The following is a 15,581-nucleotide window of genomic DNA, read 5'->3' on the forward strand; positions in this document are numbered from 1 at the left end:
CTCTGAAGCTCTTGGCTTTTTGGCCCTCAGCTCTAGCTCTGGCTCTCGGCTTTGGCTCTAGCTCTAGCTCTTGGCTCTGGCTTCTTCGGCTCTCGGTCAGTTTACAACCCTCTGGCTTTCCACTTGAACTCCAAGTGACTCCCTTGGCTGCTCTGCGCTTCAACTTTTGCTTTCTGCGCTGCTTGTTTTCGTTCCTTCTCTCAATTGAGTTCTCTGTCTCCTTTGAGGCATTTTCTAGGATTTTCAGCTTCCCTGGCCGTTTCTCTACGTATCATCTTCCCTCTGCAACTCTGCGGCTTTTCTGCTCCCTGTCTGTTATGAACCATCTCAAGAAAAGATAGAAAAGAGAGATCAACGCCTTAGAATTCAGCCTCTCGAGGGGGCAACCTCCTTTACATTACATAAATGAACAATTCTTTGATGATACAAATGAAAAGGCCTCCTTTCTATATATAGGAGTCTAAGGGGTCATAACATAATCAGAGTCGACATAAAAATAATAATGTAAGGGCACAATAATAACAATAGTGGGCTTCTATGGGGCACAATAGTAACAATATGGGCACTACATGGGTACATCAATATAATAAGTGGGTTATACTAATAACAATAAGGGGTTACACTAGTAGTATAGGGGCCTAACGTGCCCCTATCCTTCAAAAAGCATTGTCCTCAACGCTTGAGTAGTTCTTGATGCTTCTGTATAAAATTCTTGTCCTCCCATGTGGAATCTTTAGTGGGTAAGTTCTTCCACTTGATGAGATACTCTGAAATTTATTGATTTCGTAGCTGTCGGGTTCTTGTTTCTGTGACTACTCTAGGTTCCAATATGATTTTTCCTTCCTCTTCAATTTCTGGCAATATTGTTTGAATTGAGATCTTTTGCAACTTTTGAATAAGTGACCATACTTCTTCGTCCTTCTTCCATTCATCCCTTGCTTCTTCTATCCAATCTGGTTGGATAATAGAAATAGCACAAAACAATGCTTCCACATCCTCATCCTTGAAGAGTCTTCCCATTCGGTAAGGTCGCCATTTTTTAAGTGCATGTAGTATTGCCAACATTTCCTTCTCATAAATAGCTTGCTTGAGATGTAGCAGTAAAAATACCCAATCACCTACATCAAAACATTTTTCACTACAATGTTGATCTACCTGTTGTTTCGTTTGATTTTGCATTGAAGTGGTGTTATCCTTTAAAAGTTGGAGAACTTGTTGTTGATGCTCGATGTGATCTTTCACTACTTGAACCTTTTTCTTCTTGATATGTCCTTCTATCTCTAGAGTTTGAGGAGTGGTAATTTCTTCCAATCCTTTACAAGATATGGTTGGATTCATTTCTTGATGCTCGATGTGATCTTTCACTTCTTGAACATTTTTCTTCTTGATATGTCCTTCTATCTTGATAGTTTGAGGAGTGGTAATTTCGACCAATGAATTACAAGATATGGTTGGATTCATTTCTTCTTTCTTGATGTGATCTTTCACTTCTTGCACCTTTTTCTTCTTGATATGTCCTTCTATCTTGAGAGTTCGAGGAGTGGTAATTCCTGCCAATGCTTTACAATATATCGTCTGATTCATTTCTTCTTTCTCTGGGGTGGGGTCCTGGCGAATATCTTCTTCTTTTGATTTTTCTTGATCCTTTTCTTCCTCCTCTTCATATTCTATGTAAAATAATTTCTTCTCAGCACACTTATGACCTTTAGTGCATTTGCTATCACAATTGTAACAAAGCCCTTTTTCTCTTTTTTCTTCCAATTGTTGTGGTGTAACCCTTGTAGGTTGTTGAAGGCTAGGAGAAACAACACTTCCATCTTTATAGTTGTGAGGGGTATGCTTCCTGGTTTCCATTATTTTGCTTTCCAATATGTCACAAAGCCCTTTTACTCTTTCCAATTGTTGTGGTGTTGCTCTAAAGAAGGTGTTGCTCTTTGTATCCTCATAATGTGCTATCATTTCCTCCGTGAAAATTGACCAAGTAACAAGTTGTTTACGAGAACAAAGCCCTTCGTACCATAAAAATTGATCTGGTTCTAAATATGAAGATGCAATACATACCTTTTGTAACAGTTGTACACCATGTAGATCAAAATATTGCTCCATCTGAAGTATCCAATTTACCGGATCCTTGCCATCAAACTTCCTCATCTTGTTTTTTCTTGATTTTAGGAGCTCGACCTTGAAACAACTATAACTCTGTACTTTTGGATCTTTAAGCTCTAAAATTGTGACCTATAGTAGCCCTCTATGTCCTCTTTCCAATGCCACCAGTCTTATTCAAATTGGATTCTCTAAGAAATAGTTATGCACAACCTCCCACAGTGACTTGATTATAGATTAGTTCAGTAGAGCGAACTTGTACGATGTGCCACGAGTCACTGGTTCAACCTTTGGATCTGAAAAATGCATACAAGAAACTACAGTTCGTCCTCTTTCTGTACCTTCTTATGAAATTTCAATCCGATCCTCAGAGAGAAAGTTATGACGATTTTCCCCAGGTCACCTGTTTTGAATGTAATTCAAGAGTCTGCAAAAAGACCAACTTCCTCAGATCATATCTCCGAAAATATCGCGCTAAAAGCTCTAAAATTCGGACCCAAGGTTCAGCGCAATTTCTTCTCAAATGGGTTTTTTTTGCAACTTTTGAAATGTCACAGAAAAAAAGTTATAGTGAAAATTCCACGATGACCTGTTTGGAGCAGTGAAACCCTAGAATCCAAAGCTCTGATACCAAATGTTATGAACCAGCTCAAGAAAAGATAGAAAAGATAGATCAACGCCTTAGAATTCAGCCTCTTCGAGGGGGAAACCTCCTTTACATTACATAAATGAACAATTCTTTGATGATACAAATGAAAATACCTCCTTTCTATATATAGGAGTCTAAGGGGTCATAACATAATCAGAGCCGACATAACAATAATAATGTAAGGGCACAATAATAACAATAGTGGGCTTCTATGGGGCACAATAGTAACAATATGGGCACTACATGGGTACATCAATATAATAAGTGGGTTATACTAATAACAATAAGGGGTTACACTAGTAGTATAGGGGCCTAACACCGTCAGTTAGACTGACCACCTGGCTCTGTGGCTGTAGAATGCCTGCTTGTAGCGTGGCATGATGATTAGGAGCTGTTACAAAGGGATCGTGGTCGTTTCTCTGGAAAAACCCAAAAATTGGGAAAATCCCATTACATAGAGAATTTCTGAAAATACACTATCGGGCGTGATTTCCGGACCTGAAAATCCATTAAATCGCCCTTATAACCCTATCAGGTCTGCCATTAGGTGTAATATCGCATCGCTTAAGCATATGGGCTAAATTCCAAATACACAGGAAATACATTGAAAAATCAAATTCCTGGACTTCAAAAATTATAGAATCTGCCCTATAATCGTATCGGGTCTGGCTATCGCTATCGCAAATCGCATAGCCCTGCTATCGGGGATTGCCGATTTAATCCTGGCCGTCGATCCGATCCCGCGATCCGACGGTCTAGATCATATCACATCGCTTCGGGGCCTTCTTCCTTTGTATTTTGGTTTTTACACCGAAACGCGTTAATACATGGAAAATCCCTTTTTACCAGATTTCAAATTTTATCAAATCGGGTTTATAAAACCCATCGGGTCTGGCTTCCGCTAGTCGCTAGTCACATGCATTATCGCCCCTTTTATATCGCCGCGAGGTGACATTGCAATGCGATATATTGCAATCACTCGTCGCATAGCCCCGGGGGTCCGTCCCTTGTCTTATGCCGTCGCTGATTGTGATCCGTCGATATTAGCGATCGCGATATCGCATTGGCCCGGGTTTCGCCTTAGGTTATATACACACAAGCCTGCCTCCAACCCGATATGTCAGGGATTGGCAATCGGGGGTGCTTCCCTTCTCCGCTTAAGTCCACCTTGGACCTCCTTCGATGCGATTTTTCTTCATAAATCCTTTTAGGCCATTTTAAAGAAGATTTGCCTCTTTTTCCAAAGAACAAAGGGCATCTTCTTTCTGCCATAACTTTTGCATCCTAACTCCATTTTTTCCCATTCAAGTTGTAGTAGATTCAGAATGAAAATATCTATGCAATGGGGCTATTTCTAGGAACTTCCTTGGAATTTCATTTTCCTCAGTGGGGAACACTTAGACTTAGGAGTCTATCCAAAATCCATTTTTGATCACGCCTTCCCACTAAAAGAACTTTTGGTCTCCAAAAGATTGATATACTGATCTAAACAGTACCTGAGAGTAACAACACCCTCTTCTTTCAGCCTCCATACACTTTCATTTCATAGTGCCTCCGAACCAAAGCCTTTGACCACTTTCCCTCCTGGATATGTTGGTCTTGCTGGGAAGAATTGCCTTCCTCCTTGCCTTCCTGCAGAACTCCTGCTTAGATGGTCATAAAAGGTAGGTTGAACTTCTCTGCCTTGATCATTGATCCAAGGTGGCTCAAACAAATGTGAAGTACACCTGCTCCACAAAACTTTCATTTGTACCTGTTTGAAAAGCTATCAACAACAACTGTTAACAACAATAGGAATACAGACAACAACTGGATGGACTAAACTCCTGCTTCAAGAAAAGAAACAGATTTCACATCTTGTGAACACCTCCATGTCTTACATCTGCATACAAATGATGGACTAGATACCAAGCCCACAAAACATGCCTTTAAACAAATGACCCTTCAAGTCAAGCATGTAGAAAAAGACCATTAGGACTCTTTTTCCAAAAGATGAAACACTTCATCATTATCTCCATTTGGAGGCCAAGTTAACTTCTCCCAAGTCAACATGGCATCACATGCATGTCAAAGCAATCAACCCTGCAAGATAATTACACAAGCATGTTCAAAAACAAGGAAATCATCAACATCCTTGTGTTCATGCATCTCATGCTCATGCATGCACTTCATCCTTCAACTTTCACTTAAGCACACTGTACTCTCGAAGCTAAAATGAAATATAATGTTGCAACAAGAAATGCAAACAGATGCATCAATAGACATGCAATATTAATCGGATAAGAACTCTAACCGTTTCTTACCAATCGCTTTCAAAGGTACTACCTTTGTCTGCACATCGACATCATCATGTGAATCATCCTGAGACACATCATCCATGGAATCTTCCTTTGCATTTCTGCCATCTTCTCTTTCCACTTTCTTCAGGTTTTGTGGAAGCATTGTTGGATTCAGAGTCCAACACATTTCAGCAAGATGCCCTTGCTTATGGCAGTAAGTGCAACACATGTGCATCCTCTTGTCAACATGATTTGCCTTATCCAATGTACCTTTGGCTTCTTGCTTCCTTTCCTTCAAAAGTTTCCTATATGTGGCCATTCTCTTCCAACATCTAGAAACATGATGGTTATCCAAACCACAAAAGGAACATGCAATTCTTTTCCCATGCTTATGTGGAAATTTACCATGCTTTGCAAAATCAAAAGGAATGTGTTTAGAACCAGATTTATACCTGCCTCTTTCACCTTTATTGCCTTCATGAGGAGGTGAATTGAATGAAGAAGTGGCTCCCTTTGGAACACCATCAATCTCTTCAAGGCTGTCAGAGTCTCCCCATCTCTCTGGTTCAAGTGTGTGCCTCTGAACACCTGGATCCTGCAAATGATGTTTCAAGCTATTGCATTCTTCCAGAATAGACACACTCTGCAATGCAACCCCTTCTTGGAGCTGTTTCAACGACCTTCATGGCAGCTTTGGAACTCTCTCCATAAGACTGTCCATAGCCAAGACCCAAATACTTAGGCCTTTCCTCAACCACTATTGGTTCAACAATACCTTGTGAATGCTTTCCCAAGCCCTTCCTTCATAGCCCATCTTGGACATTAGATTGGAACCTATGCCTCTAGTATGTTTTTCAAAAGAACTAATATAAACATTCTTAGAGGAATTTGAAGAGAAACTGGAATGGTTTACCTCTTCTTCAAGCTGATACTTGACCAAGGCTTCTTTGGCAACAAAGATCTGTGACTCCAACTCATGCATCCTTTTTAGGTTCATATTTGCAATATGAAGTTGCCTCTCCATTTCCTACAGTCTTTCAGCAAGCAACTGCTTCTCTTCCTTCATGGAATTCAACTGCTCTCTAAGTATGCTGCTCTTCCTTCCATCCTCATACATTTCTCTCACCTTGTCCATCATGATGAACAAGTCTTGCTTCATGTCTCCATTAAAGAGTCTTGTGATGGAGGAGGAATTTGAGGATAAACTTGTAGAAGTTGTCATTATACCAATGAACAAAAGAACTTCAAACAAGATTATTAAAGAGCTTATTTAAGCAACCTTTTGCAACAAACCTCTTGTGCTTCAAGGATTGCTTTGGGGTCCTTTGGGATAGAAGAATTCCTTTAGCCCTTCTTCCTTCTTGTCCTTCCTGGACTGAGCTATCAATAGCTTTCCCTTCACCTCTGCAAACTTAAACAATAGTCAGTCTGCAAACCAAGCATACAATCAGCCTCTTGCTGTTTAAACACCTTTCAGACAAGCAATCTTTGCTTTGTTAATCAAGCATTCTGATATAACCTTCTTTGAAGGTGGGGTTAACCAAACTTAGGCTCCGATGCCACCTGATATGAAAATGGGGCACTTAGGCTTCTTGTCTAACTTGCAAGAACCTCTCCCACTTCCAAAGCTTAAATATTCCCAAGTCTTATTGATTAACCAATGCGGAATTAAATGTGTGCTTAACAATATAGGTGTATGCTTATGCCTGTTTTAGAACTATTTATGTGCTGTGAATTAATTTGCTTAAACTGATGTATAAATACATATAACAGTGAATAATTGCAGTAGTAAAACAAATACATACAACAACAATTTAATGAGGAGTTCACCCAAAACTCTTAGGCTACATCTCCTTGAGCTCTAATCAACTCGACTAGGCTCTCTGGGATTATGGAAAAGTCCTTTTACAAGCTATTGGCTCAACTCCACTGTTTTACACATGAATAATGGGCTCAGAGCACCATCTCTCCCTGGCTCTGAAGCTTTTGGCTTTCTGGCTCTCGGCTCTTGCTTTGGCTCTCGGCTCTCGCTCTGGCTCTCACTCTTGGCTCTAGCTCTTGGCTCTAGTTTCTTCGGCTCTCGGTTAGTTTACAACCCTCTGGCTTACCGCTTGAACTCCAAGTGACTCCCTTGGCTGCTCTGCGCTTCAACTTTTTCTTTCTGCACTGCTTGTTTTCGTTCCCCCTCTCAATTGAGCTCTCTATCTCCTTTGAGGCATTTTCCAGGCTTTTCAGCTTCCCTGGCTGTTTCTCTGCGTATAATCTTCCCTCTGTGGCTCTGCGGATTTTCTGCTCCCCATCAATTAGATTGGCCACCTGGCTTTGTGGTTCTGTGGTTGTAGAATGCATCATTTCTTGTAGAATGCCTGCTTGCAGCATGGCATGATGATTAGGAGGTGTTACAAAGGGATCATGGCTGTTTCTCTGGCAAAAACCTGAAAATTGGGAAAATCCCATTACACAGAGAATTTCTGAAAAATACACTATCGGGCGTGATTTCCGGACCTGAGAATCCATTAAATTGCCCCTATAACCCTATCAGGTTTGCCATTAGGTGTAATATCGCATCGCTTAAGCATATGGGTTAAATTCCAAATACACGGGAAATACATTGAAAAATCAAATTCCCGGACTTCAAAAATTATAGAATCCGCCCTATAATCGTATCGGGTCCGGCTATCGCAAATCGCATAGCCCGGCTATTGGGGATCGCCGATCGTCGATCGTTGATTTAATCCTAGCCGTCGATCTGATCTCGCGATCTGACGGTCCAGATCATATCGCATCGCTTCGGGGCCTTCTTCCTTTGTATTTCGGTTTTTACGCCGAAACGAGTTAATACATGGAAAATCCCTTTTTACCACATTTCAATTTTATCAAACCGGGTTTATAAAACCCATCGGGTCCGGAATTTCACTTACAACATAATTACAAATAATATTACATTTTACACTTGTACCCATATAAGAAAAAATAGGGTAGAGACAACTTGGCAGCCTAACAAGACACAACACTATGATGCTTGAGTTTGGGTGAAGTCTAGCTCAACAACCTCCACTTGCTTCTTCTTGGTCACATATTGGTGTTAATCTTGGTACTATGTGATGGTTTCGCCAAACTGCATGATGGTGTATGGATGGAATCATACTCTGGCCTCCATGGAATCTGGGTAGACTGTCTTGGAACCTGTGTCCAACTTGTTATGAAGCATGAGAAACATTGTTCTAACTTTGACATGACCACCGATGAAATTTTTCATGTTATGTTTGTTGAGCTCCAAGTCTTCCCTGGTGGTATTTTGTCTTAGCTTCTCCAAGTAATCTTCAACCTCCTATTGAACTTGGTTCTTGGGTTTAGCTTTGTTGAGTGAACTGACTGATGAGATCTGGTGTGTTCTCACCAAGACATCCAAACTACTGAATAACCGTACATATGAGGTTTGAATGCTTCCAATGAATGAGGCGAGTTGCTTCTTGTTCTGAATTAACATTCTAACCTTTGGCTTCTCCAGCTCTACTCGTAGCTTCATTTTATTCACTAAGTCAAGTGGTGCCCCTTTTTATCGCATTGTCCACTCTTGCACATAAGTAATGGAAGATTGTATGTTCTTGAGAGTTTTAACAAACTCTTTTATTTTCTGCTGTAGGCCATGCAAACTGAAAAATGGTTTATGTACGGTGACAAAACCCTCATAGAGCTTCCTCTTGGTTTCTCCAAGTGTTGATACTTTAGCAAGTATCACTGCTCTCATCTCCTCGAAGTAAACCATTGCAGAAACTACATTTTGCGTTGCTGCGCAGAGTTGTTCTCCCTCTTTCCTAGGAGCCCACAAGTTCTGTGCCAGTTTCTCATTCTCGACCATCAAATACTGAATGTTTTATCTTGTTGCTCTTGCATAGGCCAAGTTGGCTTCGACAATGGAATTTGGATGCTTCCTGGTGTTTCACTATCACCCTTTCTCTAACGCATGCAGGTGATGTGTAATCATCCAGAAAGTACTTTATCCGTGTGTGTACAATCCTACTTTAGAACTCATCGAATGATAGATTATACACATCCATTATCAGATCATCATTAAGGTGAACAACATCCCCTTGCTCGCTCGGGGCTGGCTCTGCTACTGGAGGTGGTGGAGACTGAGGGATGACCTATGTTTCTCTCGGCATCAGATCAACATCTTCATTCTATGGCTCCTATTCCATCTCCATGTCTATCACTTCAATATTTTGCTCAATTTGCTGAGCAAGCTCCCAATTCTACATTTGTTCACCTTCCTCCTCAACTACTGGTTGTTCCTGTTCCTACTCTTAAACTTGCATCAACGTTGTTTCCTCTGTCGTGACACCTTGCCTTTTTTATTCTTCCTCCTCCTTCTTCTATTCTCGTTCTCTCCTCATCAACTCTTGTTCTTCCTTCAACTTTTGCTCTATCTCCCACAGCTTTCGTTTTGCTTCCTGCAACCTCTGCTTTTCTCTCTTCCTCAGCTCTGCTCTCTGTATCCTCTGCTTCCTCTTTGCTTCTACTACCAAAGCTTCTTTCATGAGAATGGAATCTACCTTCATCTTGCAGCTTTGTTCTCCCTCCGGACTATTAGCAATCTTCCTCTTTCACTTGTCCTGCATGGGATTGTTTCCTTGTGCTGCTGTTACTTCTAGAGTTGCTACTATTTGTGGAGCAACCTGTGAAGTCCCTACTAAAATGACCTGCTCATGGAGTCTGGAGGCACTCTAATAGTACCTCCATGGAACTTCCTATGGCTAATGGAATTCCCTGCCGATCTACAGAAAGTAAACTCTCACATAATGTTGTTTACAAATACTGCGGGGATCATACAGATTAAAGTCCCGAGTGTCGAACTCAAATCTCACTATCTCCTTTGCCTCAACATCCATGAATTTCAATTTCCTTATATTGTATAATCCAATATACAAAGGAAGAGTGGGCCATGGTGATTTCTTCTTCATGTGTAGCACTTGTGGCTTCAAACTGCGCAATGTGCAGAGGCCTGGGAGAGACTGCACATTGTGCAGTCTAAGTGGCCAAGGATGACAGTCTGACTCCTGGAAATGCGCAGTGCGCAATTGGAACCAACTTGGACTACACACTGCGCAATCCTAGAGACCAAGCTTATGACTTGAGCCTTATGATTGCGTAGTGCCAGCTTGGCAAAGTGAAAACTGGCTAAGGGGAATGCAAGTCTACTCAAGGTAAGTGTGGAAAACAAGCAGATTTGAGAGATAGTGTGAATTTGAGTGTATATATGACTAAGTGTAAGTAAATTCATATGAATCAAGTGCAACAATTAATCAAATGGAAGGAAAATGAAGTATGCGAGGAGAGTCGTCGCAACAACGACCATAGGTGCAAAAATTGGAAAACTAATGCGATACTTGGGAAAGGAAATCTAAAACTTAAAAAAACATTTCTACAAGTTAAAAACCAGAAACCATGAAGAGAAATAGGTGAAACAACACTCACATAAGCCGAACAACAAAAAATGACAAAAAAAGCGGCAAAAGACGACAAAAGAAAAACTCACCCGGAAAAGCGACGATGATCGCACCGAAGATTCCTTGATCTCCTCAGGAATGCTAAAGCTCCAAGATTAAGTGTGAAAATGATCTCTAGAAGCATCGATTAAATAGATTTTGGAAAATTATGGTTTATGACATGCATGCCTAAAATTAAGGAAAAAACGACACTTGGTGGAAGTTTCTAAAAATAACGCAAGTGCCTCCTTCAAGATACTAAAATATATCCCTATTTTAGGGATTTTTTTTTTTTAGGGGAAACTTGCCATGCACACTGGTGGGAAATATTGCATAGTTCTGGGGAGCTAGGAAACTTTTCGGCTCAGGGCACTACGTAGTTTCTGAGCTTAGTGAGGGTTTTGAAATTTCTGGGCTCAATGCTAGGCTGCCTCTCATGATTGCACAATTTTTGAGCTCAAGGCTGACTTGTAGTCAAGACTGCGCAATTCCTATCATCAAGGCTGTTTGCCCTCAAGGATTGTGTAGTTTCTGGAGGCAAGCCCTTGACTTCCGTGAGACCAAGTTGGGAGATCAAATTTTGACTTAGAAGAATCAACTAAGTGAGCTAGCAAAAGTAAAATGAAAAAGATAAGTCTCAGTCAAAGCATGAATACTTGGATTAGTGCAAGATGAGTTATTGTGGATAAGAAGGGAGGCTCCAAAATTGAAGCATAGGCAAAATTTTGGAGGGTGGTTGTAGCTTCTACAACAAGGAGGTACACAATGAATGCCCAAAACCTGAATAAAACAAATGGTGCGCAGGAGAATTGCGAACCCCCCACTTAATTATGCTTACAACCCTACCCCCAACAAACTACCTCCAATTTTCATCATTTGCTCTGCGAAAGTTTGCTTTCTGCTACCTTTCCATCATAATTATCCTCTGCTAAACATATGGCATAAATTTATAAATTCCAAATACAATAAATATTTTATTTTCAAATTAAAATGTAATTTATTTTATTTCCAAAAATAAAAGGTGCTTGATAAGCACTGTGCAGATTCCAACGACGAGAATTGCTCCCGCGATGATCTATGACCAATATTTAGTTGCTGAACCCCCCCATGTCTGACGTTTAACTTGCGAGGGGGGGGTCCACAATGAATGGTTTCCTCGAAACCGGGAAACCTCATGTGGCGCACACGAGAGAATTGTGCACGCCCTCCACTTAATTCCGCTTACAACCATTACACCCCAGCAAACCGCCTTCGATTTTCATAATTCTTTCTGCCAAATTTAGCTTTCCGCTACCTTTCCGTTATAATTATCCTCTGTTATAATTCCTGCTACCCAATTGTATATGATGTCGTTTAGTTCTGTTGCCATCTTCAACTAGCTATTACGGGCAATTCGATTGCATTTATTTTACTTGCCAACGATGGATTTCTGTTATCTATTCCCATCCATTTAATTTGAAAATGGATAGCTACCCCCGTATAAAACCATAACAATTCACAATTGTCATACAAGCCATTTGTATCTATTCAAACCGATTATCATAAACGATAGTTATAAAAAGCAACAAGGGATATTAGTTACAGGTCTGCACATCATCTATAACTATTCTGGTATTTCAATTTTCCTCATTTCTTCGCACTCAGAAAGGGAAGGGGTAGTCTCATTCTAAAAACCCTGTGTCATTTACAATTTTGAAAATTAATGAATTACCTTTGGTAGATTTAGATGCCGAAATTGTAGAAACCAAGTGTGAGTTCGATTTGTATGAGTTGCACAATTAGGCATTTTAGAGATTTGAAGATAACAATGATGAATTTAACCTATGGGAGTCTATGTTACCGCAATTCAATTTTCCTCATACACACTACTTCCCTGAATTTGTAACCTCGTGTGTAGATAGGTATCTACCTAGTGAAAAAGAAATTATAGCTAGGAATGGTGAACCCCTGTTCTACATAATCCTTGAGTCTATCCTCCAAGATTTGAATATAAATGTTCCAAGTTATCTACACGTATTTTCAACTGAAGCCTTATTGGAATTTTATCAAAAGCTCACATTCCAACAAAGAGCTTCCATTTTTGAGTTTTTCCTGTCAGAGGGAGTTGAACTTCCTTACCACAATCAACTCTACTCTTCAACTATGTTTCATGAGATGTATGGAAAATTATTTCTATCCTTTGTTTCCTATTAGGATATCATAGTGATGAATTGGTCGATGAGGCTATTTTGGGTTTTTTGTCATTTTTTGCATCTAGAAAGATGCTTTTTTATTTGGCTTTAGTCAGTTTATTTCTAATAACATACATGAGAAATTTTTAAAAATTGGGAATGAGAGGGCCTTTAAACATCAATCTATATTGGTTTAATTATTCCTATACTATCAATTAAAAATATTTAGGATGCCACTACATAAATAGGACATGCAGGGTAAACATAAGTTTGTCATTCACTAGGCTTCAATGGTCTAGAAGAATTCAAAGGAATTCTCTTTAAGTGACTTTGTTGATCAATTATTGCATGTTTCACTTTATCTTGTCAACACTGATATAGTTCCACGAATTCTAGTTGAAATCAAAAGAATTCTACAATTGAGTGAACAAATCAGAATTGGAGACTGGTACTTGTACAAAAATTCCATAGAGATCAGAGTTTATGGTTGTGAACTGCCACCATATAAATTACCATTATTTCTCCCAATGCAAATTTTTTCCCTTGAGTACATAAGACAAAACTTAACTGTTGATGAAATTCATTTTGTGTCAAGGGAGAAAAAAACTCAGTTCAAACTCAAGGCTCAAGTTGGTCCTTTTGTTGTTAATACTAGAGCTGCTAATAAAGAGGTAGATAATTTACTAGCATAGATGAAGTTCAAGTTGATTTTCAGTTTTCCCTATGACCTAATAAGGAGAATTTCAACACTAAGAGTTGAGAAAAAATCTTCTCCTTACATTAATGTGTTTAAACTAGAAATAGAAAAGTTTGCCAACAAGGAAACCTGGGAAGAAAACGCACTACACGAGTTGAAAAAAGAGAAAACAATGGAACAATCAATGGGACCAAAGGTATTAACAACATCTCAATTGAAAGAAAAGGAGATTAAGAGGACAATTCTAAGTGTATCAGAGTCATAAGCGGATCAATTCAGAGTATATAAGAGGCACAAAACAAGGAATGTGGAGGGAACAATGTCATAAATTGTATATTCTGATATTTCTTCACCTGCTACAATGATGCTTTCAGGCGAGCCTGTATTAAGATTGCAAGAAAGAGAAATAATAGAGGAAAAATCATCTCCTTCTTCTTCTAACCAAAACATATTTTCTAAATTCTTGGAATTGAAGAAAAATAATGAGTCTCTGAAAGCAATAAGTTATACTCAATTATAGAAGCAGACTTCTTCCACAAAAAATAGGTTGCTTTCAACTTTAGATATTGAGAAAGGTGAATTTAAATTAGCATTTCTTGAAGGTAAATTCCCTAGAGCTAGAGTTGCTGAAGATTTTAAACCTTTGTGCTTTATTTTGATACTAAACGAATTCATCCAATTGATCAGATAGATTTGCACATACAAACTAGTGAGATGATTTACTCCACTCTCACTAGTTCTTCCAGCAACATGTCCAAATTACATAATTCTTTAAATAATACTCTTTTAGAGCTTAAAATGGAAAGAGCATCCTATCTTGAAAAATGTACTAGAATTAAATCTCTTGAAGATATTGTGATAAAATTAGGCTTGAATCCTAAAGATAGTAATGCAACTTAGGAAATTATTAAAAAGAAGAATGAAGACATCTAGGCTCTCCGAAAGAAATTGAGACTTCCTACAACAAAGCGTCCACAAACTCTGGAAGTAGGGGAATTAGAAAAGGAGAAGGAATATTTATTATCCATTATAATTGAATGAAACATGAAAATACAAAATATGGAAACAAATATGGTGGAATTATTAAAGGAGAAAGAACAAATTGGCAGTACATTGATTCCAACAATGGGGACGTGTTCAACAAGATATGGTACTACAAAAATATTGACTGAAGCATTATCTTCTCTCACATTAAATAATGTAGAGATTGATAAATTGAAAGAAAAAATTGACAAAGCAAAACAAAATAAGATCAAGTCAGATAATGCTTTAGTGGTCGAGTTATAAAAAACTTATAATTTGCAAAAACAACTAGAGCATTATTTGAGTAGTTCTAACAGTGTTCAGTGTTTGACACAAACAAAAGAGAAAATCTGGATGGAGATTATGTCATGTGTGTCTGATCTATGGCATTATATTGAAATCATTGTGGAGCAAGAAGACTTATTGGAAAGAACAAAGGAAGCTATTGATGAAATAAAAATTGAACTAGGAAATAAACCTGGATTAACAAGTCAAATCATTAAAGCTTTGATGAGAAAGTCAAGAGAAAAACTGGAACAGTTAAGGATTGAGGATAGAACTGACAGAGTCATTCAAACCATGAAAGTTCTTATGAAGAAAACTCTTATGCTTAAGACCAAAGAGAAGTGTGAGAATTTGCAGGTAAAAATTAATAAATTTTATAGAAAATTTTCTTTTCTATAGCAGGAAAGTCTTCCCTCTTTCAAGAATTCACAAGGCCATATGCTAACAGAGGAGCATTATCAAATATTATTGAACAATGAAGTGTTATACATGTCAAAGTTTGTTGGAATAAAGGGGGAACGAAGTGGTCAAAGCTTACTTTAGATGTTCGTTGATGATCTTTTTATTTTCTATGAAATCAAACATTTATTGGCAGTAAAACACTCTTTTGAAAAATATGCTAAAGTAGATGAATAATACAGGAAAATGATTGATATAGGTTATCCAATGGATGAAGAATGGGAACAGTTAGTTAAATTGATTAGATAAGTTCAATCTATGAATCGAGTATATCAACAACTAACCAGACTAGTTCAATATTTCGAGTGACAAAGACAGAACAAAATCAGATACATCGAACCCAAATACAGTCACCAAGCCACAATAGGAGACATTAAAGGAACAATTTCTATTTTAATTCAAGTTGTTATGAACATTATCCAAAGT

This window comes from Pinus tabuliformis, chromosome 9 (assembly GCF_031772625.1).
Source record: "Pinus tabuliformis cultivar Carrire ecotype Pingquan chromosome 9, CPIR1, whole genome shotgun sequence".
Lineage (NCBI taxonomy): Eukaryota > Viridiplantae > Streptophyta > Pinopsida > Pinales > Pinaceae > Pinus > Pinus tabuliformis.